This window comes from Aegilops tauschii, chromosome 4 (genome assembly GCF_002575655.3).
Source record: "Aegilops tauschii subsp. strangulata cultivar AL8/78 chromosome 4, Aet v6.0, whole genome shotgun sequence".
NCBI lineage: Eukaryota > Viridiplantae > Streptophyta > Magnoliopsida > Poales > Poaceae > Aegilops > Aegilops tauschii.
In genome coordinates, this window is record NC_053038.3 from 255348286 (window position 1) to 255357096 (window position 8811).

The window sequence follows — 8811 nt, forward strand, 5'->3', positions numbered from 1 at the left end:
ACATGGCGAGTTATCGTTTCCTCGTCCAGCAGATAAGCGGATACTTCGAGGGGTGCGAGTTCCTTCACGTGCCAAGGGCCGACAACGACCAAGCAGATGCCCTAGCACGGATCGGCTCCACCCGACAAGCCATACCGACTGGCGTCTCCCTCCAGCGCCTCCTCAAGCTGTCCATCAAGCCGTCTCCAGAGTCGGATTCCATCTTCGTACTGCCTGCGCCAGAGACAGTCGGATCCGACTGGAGAAATCCCGCTGGCGGCACGGGGACTTCGACAACCGGCCCGGGGACTACCGTAGTCGCACCCGGCCCGGGGACTTCAGAACCCGGCCCGGGGACTGCAGTAGTCGGCCCGGGGACTACAGCGGCACAAGAAGCGGTGGCCAACTCCAATGCAACACCCAACCCACCCACCCGAGTCATGGTGGCCACATTAACAGAAGAAGTAGTCACAGCTCCCTCATGGGCCCAGCCCATCCTCAAGTTCCTAGTCAGCAGAGAGCTGCCGGCTGACGAGATCTCAGCAAGACTAGTGCAACAACGAGCCGCAGCATACACAATAATCAACAGAGAGCTTGTGAAGCGCAGCGTCACTGGAGTCCTCCAGCATTGTGTCGAGCCAGAAAAAGGAGTGGCAATCCTCAAAGACATCCACCAAGGCGAATGCGGCCACCACGCAGCCTCAAGATCCCTTGTGGCCAAGGCTTTCCGCCATGGTTTCTTCTGGCCGACTGCCTTGGAGGATGCTAAAGAAATACTCAAGAGCTGCAGAGGATGTCAAGTTTTTAGTTCCAAGCAACACCTGCCGGCTTCTGCCCTCAAGACCATTCCCCTTACTTGGCCTTTTGCCGTCTGGGGACTGGACATGGTGGGCCCTTTCAAGACAGCCCGCGGCGGCCTGACACATCTACTTGTCGCCGTGGACAAGTTCACAAAGTGGATCGAAGCTAAACCGATTAAAAAGCTGAACGGGCCGACTGCTGTGACATTCATCACCGACATCACTACTCGGTACGGCGTGCCGCACAGCATCATCACCGACAATGGCACGAACTTCGCCAAAGGAGCACTGGCACGTTTCTGCGCGACGCAGGGCATCCGACTGGACTTAGCGTCCGTTGCCCACCCGCAGTCAAATGGCCAGGTCGAGCGAGCAAATGGACTCATCCTCTCCGGCATCAAGCCCCGACTGGTTGTACCACTGGAGCAATCGGCCGGCTGCTGGCTCGAAGAGCTGCCAGCTGTCCTCTGGAGTCTGCGCACTACACCCAACAAGTCAACCGGCTTCACTCCATTCTTCCTCGTGTACGGTGCCGAGGCTGTCATCCCAACAGACATCGAGTTCGACTCGCCTCAGATCACCATGTACACGGAGGAGGAAGCCAAAGAAGCAAGAGAAGACGGCGTCGACCTACTGGAAGAAGGCCGGCTGTTAGCCCTCAGCCGGTCCGCCATCTACCAGCAAGGGCTGCGCCGCTACTACAGCCGCAAGGTCAAGCCAAGATCCTTCCAAGAGGGCGACCTTGTGCTCCGGCTGATCCAGCGAACAGCCGGCCAGCACAAGCTCTCGGCCCCTTGGGAAGGCCCCTTCGTCGTCAGCAAGGCACTCGGCAACGACTCCTACTACTTGATCGACGCGCAAAAACCAAGAGCACGCAAGAGAGACGACTCCGGCAAGGAGTCGGAGCAACCATGGAACGCAAACCTCCTAAGACGATTTTACAGCTGAAAAGCAGTATGTATCACGCTCCCCTTTTGTATTAAGTACAAACCAACAGGCCCCCCGAATAGTACTCGGGGACTGCCTTTTATTTATCTATGAATGACGAGTGTCATATCCATGAATGTATTATTACATTTTGAATTTTTGTCCGGCACCGGGTTCGACTAGTCGGCCCGGGGGCTGGCCGCCTTGAGCTATATCGAAAGTTTTTCCTAAAGTCAGAAAAGTAGTGCGCCGGCTCCCGAGTCCTCTCTTGTTGAAAGTCGCAGCTCAAAGAACAGACTGTCCGACTAGCAAGAGGAAAGACAGAAAGGACGCCCACACGAAAAACGGCGAAGGAACAGCGAACCTATATAGCAAAGAGACGGCCTCCAAACATGCCTGCCGGCTACCAGAGCAGCCGGCTGGCCGGCTTCCTAAAAAACTTAGCTTTAGTCCAGCAGAGCTAAAGTACTTCCCCCTCCCCAATCGGCCAGGCACTCCCCCGGCTACAGATTGCAGAGCAACTGTTTGACGGGGGAGGCGGCAACCAAGGGAGGGCGGCAAAGGAAAAAGCAGAAGGACAAAAAGCAAAAAGTACAAGGAAAGGCCAAATGCATAAGTCATATATATACATAAAGCCGCCAACAGGCCGGCAACAGACATAAGTTCGAATACACCAAGTGGGTGGAATTGTGCGAATTTAACCAAACATTGTTCTAAAGAGTAACAAGACAGGAAAAGCAAAAGACGGCAGACTAGAGCGCGACATGGAGGCCGAGCTGGTCGGTGAAGGCAGCCTCGCCGGCTGAAGGAGTGGCCGACTAGCGGGCCCCGGCTTGACCACCACCTGCGGCAGGAGGCGTGGAGGCGCGCGACGTAGTGCTGGAGGCGCGGTCAGACTGAGGCTGGCCGGCCACTCCACCAGCCGGCTCGGCGTCTTCACCCTCCTCCTCCTCCTCTTCACCCTCGTCGCTGGAGTCGATCTCCTCCGCCGAGTCCTCACCGTACGCCAGGTCCAGCCCGAACCACTCTTCCGGCTGGGCGACTCCATTGTCGTCCACCTCGGGGGCGAAGACGCTGGTGTCGGTGTAGTCGGCGATCGCCGAAGCCCGCCGAATGATGGCCGGCCGCGCCGGCTCCAGCTTCGTGTTGGCTTGTTGCCGCCAGGTAGCCAGCTGGTCCAGGCTCAGGTCGGGATACCAGGCCTTGACAAACTCCAGCGCCCGCCTGGCACCGGAGCGAGCCGCCGACGCTTTCCAAGCCTCGAAGCGGCCGACTGCCACCTCCAGCCAGTCGGCGGTCCGACTGGGGGTGCGAGGGACCACTTGGCCGGGCCAGAGGGCGGCCAAGACCTGCGCCCCAGCACGCTGAAGCCGGCGGAGCAGCCGGTGAGCCGGCTGGATGCGAGCCTGGATCGCCAGGAGCTGTTCCTCCAGTGAGCGGCTGGCGGTTGGTGAGATCTCAAAGCCAGCCTGCTTCGCGCCTGGCGGCGGGCCTCGATGGTCTGGTTAGCGGCAGTAGAATAGCTAGGGAAATACTCTGCGCAAGAAAGAAGAAGAAAGGAAGAAAAGAACACCAAAATCAGAAAACAAGCCAAAGTGGCAGATGGCAAGAAAGGACGAAGAGGTAGGCGGCTTACCGTCAACCAGATCTTCGATCTGGGCATAGCCAGAGACCAGAGTCTGCCTGGCCTCAGCCCAGCCGGCCGCCTCCGTCTCGAACTCGGCCTGGAGAGTGGCTTCGCGGTCCTGCGCAGCCTTCAGTGCCGCCTTGTGGCTTTCCTCCTGGTCGGCCAATTTCTTGGCCAGGCGGTCGCGCTCCTGCACCAAGGCAGCGAGCTCGGCATCCTTGGCACGAAGAGCAGTCTGGGACTCCCCCAGCTGTGCCCTCAGACTGGCGTTGGCTGCTTCAGAAACGGAAGAAGAAGAAGAAAAGTAAGAAGTCGTCAAGGAAGATCCGACCCGACTGCTCAGCAGTCGGCCCGAATCTCGGGGACTACACCCAGTGGGTGCGCTGACGCGCCCCCACATGAGATAAAGAACAAATCACGTACCTCGGCTCTCAGTAAGGTCGGCGGTCTTCTGAGTCAGCTCCCGAGCCTGGGAGTTGAAGGCGGCCGCTCGAAGGTTGTGGTAGTCCTGCAAGATGGACAGAAGACCAAAGTAAGAACAAAAACAGCAAAGACAAAACCTCCAAGAAGTTCCGAGCCGCCTGCTCAGCAGCCGACTCGGAACTCGGGGACTACACCCAGTGGGTGCGCTGACGCGCCCCCACGGAAGAAATCAAGATCAAGAGGAGAAATCAAGATCAAGAAGAAACAAGACGGGAATACTAACCCGGATGGCCGCCCGTGTTGCGAGGAACCCGTCGGTGAACTGCCTCAGCGCCGCGGCTTGGCTTTGGAGCCGGGTCCGGACGTCTTGTGCAGCCACGTTCACTACGGCTGTCCCTCCGCCTGGCGTCCACCCCGAGGTAGCGCTGGCCGCCTCCGCGTCTCGGGCCGACGAGCTGGAGCCCACGGCCGGCTGTGGCTCCGACGCGGCCTTCTGTGGCTCCGACGCGGCCTTCCCCGCGCGCCGGCTCGGCGGCACCCGGACCGCCACCTCAGCCCCCGCGGCCGGCTCGCCCTCCGCCGACTGTGCAGGCGGCGGATCAGGCTGGCCGCCCTGGGCCGCCCCAGTTGGCGGGGTCGGCTCCGGCGCCTTCTCCAAGATGATGACGTCGTCGCCGCTTCCCCCAGCCCCGGCTGGTCGCCGCTGGCTCCCCCTGGCGAGGGTTCCATGTCCCCAGGCGCCATGACGCGCAGCAGGGTGACCATCAAAACCTCCCCCGCCGCCGCCTCGGCCTCAGCCTCTGCCTGGGCCGTAGCTGCGGCCTCGGCGAGTGCCTTCACCGCCTCCTCCTCCCGTGTCGCCTTCCGTGCCTCCGCCTCCCGTGCCTCCTGCTCCTCCCGCGCCTCCCGCGCGTTCCTTTCCGTCGCCTCCTGGAGGTCGGTGCGGGGGTCCACGCGGCGGGTGGTGCTCCCAGAGCCCCTTGGCGACTCGACGACGGAGCCGGCAGCCGCCCGCTCAAGTGTCAACGGAGCTCTGATCGTTGAAGAAAAAGACGAGAGTTCAAGAACCACCAAAGAAAAGAAAGAAAGAGAGTACACAAAGAAAGATTCGGACTTACGCCGACACGGTCTGCAGTTGCTTCACCACCTTGCGGAAACGAGCCGCCTTCGCGGCCGCCTCCTCCCGCCTGGTGGCTGCCGCCCCGCCTCTGGGTTTCTTCGTTCGGCTGCCGAACAAGCCCTGGGCGGCGCGACGCTTCTGACCTCCACCCCGAGCAGGCTGCGCGGCGGAGGAGCCCGCACCGCGTTCAGATGCCGGCTGGCGGCGCGGGATGGCTTCGGCTTCATCGTCGTCCGGCCAGTCGTCAAAGGTGGCAGTGAACCCGGAGCCGCCTGTTTCGCCGCCGGCTTGGCCTCCGCCCGGCTCGACGTCGTCGTCCATATGGACCGCCCCCAGGTCGGGGTCCTCCAGGTCATGTTCGGTCCGGTCGGGGACGAAGCGGCGCTCCGCGTCTGACCCGCCGGCCGGCCGAAGCAGAGGGCTCTGTCGAAGAACAAGCCGACTAAGTCAGAATCGGCCAAGAGATGCTCGGCAACAAGGCTGAGAGAGAGAGAGAGAAAAAGACACAGGGAGAGGATACCGTAGGCGGCGGATTGGCTCGGCTATACGGCTCCTTGCCGAACTGCCACTCTTCGGTGAGTTTGCAGTTCGCAAGGTAGTTCACCATGTAGGCGACCTCCTCGCGCGACATCTCCTTGGTGCACATTCGGCTCGGATCGAGCTGGCCACTCATCTGACAGATCAGATGAGGCCGGCTCTGGAGCGGAAGAACCCGGCACGTGACGAACGCGGCCAGAAGGTCGGGCCCCGTCAGGCCCACCGACTGGACCATCACCCACAGTCGGGCGATGGCGGCGTTTCCCGCCGGCGACAGCGTCACAGCCCGGAAGGACCACTGGGGCAGCCTGCCCGCCGGTGGGCCGGCTACGTAAGCCGGTAGGTTGATGTAGTCGCCCCGTGGAGCGATGTTCCGCACGTAGAAGTACGACTTTTGCCACTTCTTCACCGATTGGATCAGCGTGATGACGGGGAAGGGGTTGCCGGCAGCCGATCTCCGCGACGCGATGAAGGCGCCAGTATGAGCCGGCACGCCCTTAATGCGCGTGCCCAGCTTCGACTGGAAGAACTCCCCCCAGAGCTCAAGGGTGGGGAGGAGGCCGAGATAGCCCTCGCACAGGGTGACGAAGGCGGACAACAGCACCACCGCGTTGGGGGTGAGATGGTGCGGTTGGAGCTGATAGAAGTCGAGCCAGGAGCGGAAGAAGGCACTCACTGGCAGGCCGAAGCCGCGGAAGAAGTGCGAGCGGAAGACCACCCGCTCGCCCTCCTGCGGCCTCGGCGAGATTTCCTTCGCCGGCGCGAGGCGGACGTCCACTTTGTCCGCGCTGGGCAGCCGCCGCGTGTCGCGGAGGAAGTCGGCGTGGTCGTCATGGACGTTGGAGCCGTCCCAATCCCCGCCAAGCTGCTCTACGGTGGGAGGCATGGCGAAAGCTAGCACGGCGGCGGAGGAGCGTGCGGTGGAAGAGCGCGGCGGCGAGGCGCTGTCGCAAGAACTAGCAAGAGGAAGGAGACGGTGGAAGTAGGAGGAGCGTGCGAGGGCCTGCCGCCCCCACTTATAGCCTCACGAGGCCGAAGAGCCCGGACGTGGGGGGGGGGACGTGGGATTAACTACGCCCACTCCCCCCACGTCTCGCGATTATTGCGCATAAATGCGAGCCGAAACTGCCGCACGGAACATGCGGGCGGTTTCGGGATACAAAGGATCCGCGCCTGGGCCGGGGCGCAGATATGGCGGGCCCCCTCCCTGCGGCGACGTCCCGTCACGCGCGTGGGCTGGCAGGCCTTCTGGCCACGTGGTTCGCAGATGGCCAGTGGCCGGCCCGCGGCCCGGTGCGCGCGCCAGCGGGCTCCCGCCCTCCGACTCCAGAAGATTTCGACTCAGGCGGCACGCCTGACCAAGGTCGGCTCCTAACTGCCGGCTTGTCAAGATAGGAAGCTGATCGAGCTTCTCAACCCCTACTCCACTTCGAAGCCCAATCAGCTTCGGGGACTACTGTCGGAGTAATTGGCCACGGGTAGCCCAACCGACTACCCCTGGTTCTTCAGAAAAATTATCAGGCCTTTGGGCCTTCAAGCACTCCAGGCATTCGGGCCGCCTTCCCTGGCCAGCTACCTCTGAAGCCGACTCCCGGAAGGCGACCCTGCCTCAGCAACCCCTCCCCACGACGACTACGGGGTGGCCGACTCCAAGAAGCCGGCAAAGAAGGACGCCGACTCCTAGGGGCCGGCCGAGACCTCAACCACCAAAGCCGTTCCCACATAACAACGACAAGACGGGGAGTGGCCACAGTGCGGCCCACTACCCCCGAAGCCCGAGGCGGGCATGGCTACAGGAAGCCGTACGGGACGGCTGTCTCCCGTGCGGCTCGGCACTGTAGCCATGCTAGCCTCGACGTCACCCACGACAGACTCCCGTACGGCCCACGGGCGGCGGGCCCCTCCGGCCACAGAGAGGCGTGGAGGCGGCCCGGCCTTTCCCAGTCGGCCAAGGGCGTAGCCGGCTCCCAGAAGCCGGCTACTCCCTTCCTCGAAGCAGGAGCCCCATTAAGGAGACAAGACGAGGTAAGGCTACAGTGATAGCCCCCGAGGCGGCCCACTGTAGCCACTCTTACCTCGACAAAGCCCTCGTCATCAGAGGCGAGGCTACAGTAAGCAGCCACCAACAAGACCCTAGGCGGTGGGGCCGGATTGTCGACCAAGATGCCGGCAGCCGGCGGGACCCACCAGCCGGCGGGGCCCAATTGCCGGCGGAGAAGCCGGCAAGCGTAGACACTGACGGCTGGGACCATCTCCCAGTCGGATTAACATTGTACCCTCGGGGGGTAGGCCTATATAAACCCCCCGGAGCACCCATGCAAAGGGTTGGCCTCTGAGCATAGTTGGCTTCCAAGCATAGCACACACACCATAGATAGAGGGAAGCAAGAGCTAGCCTTGTTCTTCTTCTCCCTTGACCCCAAACAGCTCTAGGAGCGATTGTAGCTACCCTTTCTCGATCTAGTGATCAAGCGGAGACCCCGCAGAGCAGGACTAGGGGTGTTATCTCCTCGGAGAGCCCCGAACCTGGGTAAGATCCGCCGGCGTGCATGTCTTCGCCTCATCCCGTTTCCGTGCACCGGCGACGTTTTATTGGCTCCCACAATGATAAGCCATCCCTTGGCATATGTCGCACCAACCACCCGACAGTCACCATTCCAATGCCTACGAATTTATCTTTATTGATCTTGCGGCGTTACTACTGCTATCATCACTGCTACACTTGCTACAAATTACTGCTATCATTGTTACTGTTACCGTTGCTGCTGTCACTACTATCAAAACTATCAAACTACTGTGCTACTGATCACTTTGCTACGGATAATTAATTTCCAGGTGTGGTTGAATTGACAACTCAGCTGCTAATACCTTCAAATATTATTTGGCTCCCCTTGTGTCGAATCTATAAATTTGGGTTAAATACTTTACCCTCGAAAACTGTTGCGATACTCTATACTTGTGGGTTATCAGAATTATCTAAGACTCTTTGGTGGATGATGATGCTTTCATATTGGTAGATGAACTTGGTGGGATCATGGTAATAGAATAACATAACATCCATTACCCCTGTGTAAATTCGATTTAGTAGGAAAATTATGATCGCAAACTGAAATTCTGGGAAGTATAAGGATTTGACTTAGCCAGGGGATAGTTGACATTATGATAATGACTTGGGGGAGACATGTAGGAATTCTCGTAGGACATAATATTTGGATTAAATAGGTGATCCTAGAGGAGTATAGATGCTGAGTAAGTCTACATGGTTCGGATTAAGTTGGATTTAGACTGATGATCTCGATCATGATACCATGTTTTTTGGTGGACGATGAACTAGGAAATTGGATTAATTGTCGGAGTTGATTTAGGGGTCTGTATGAGCTTGACATTGGAGTTTATCAT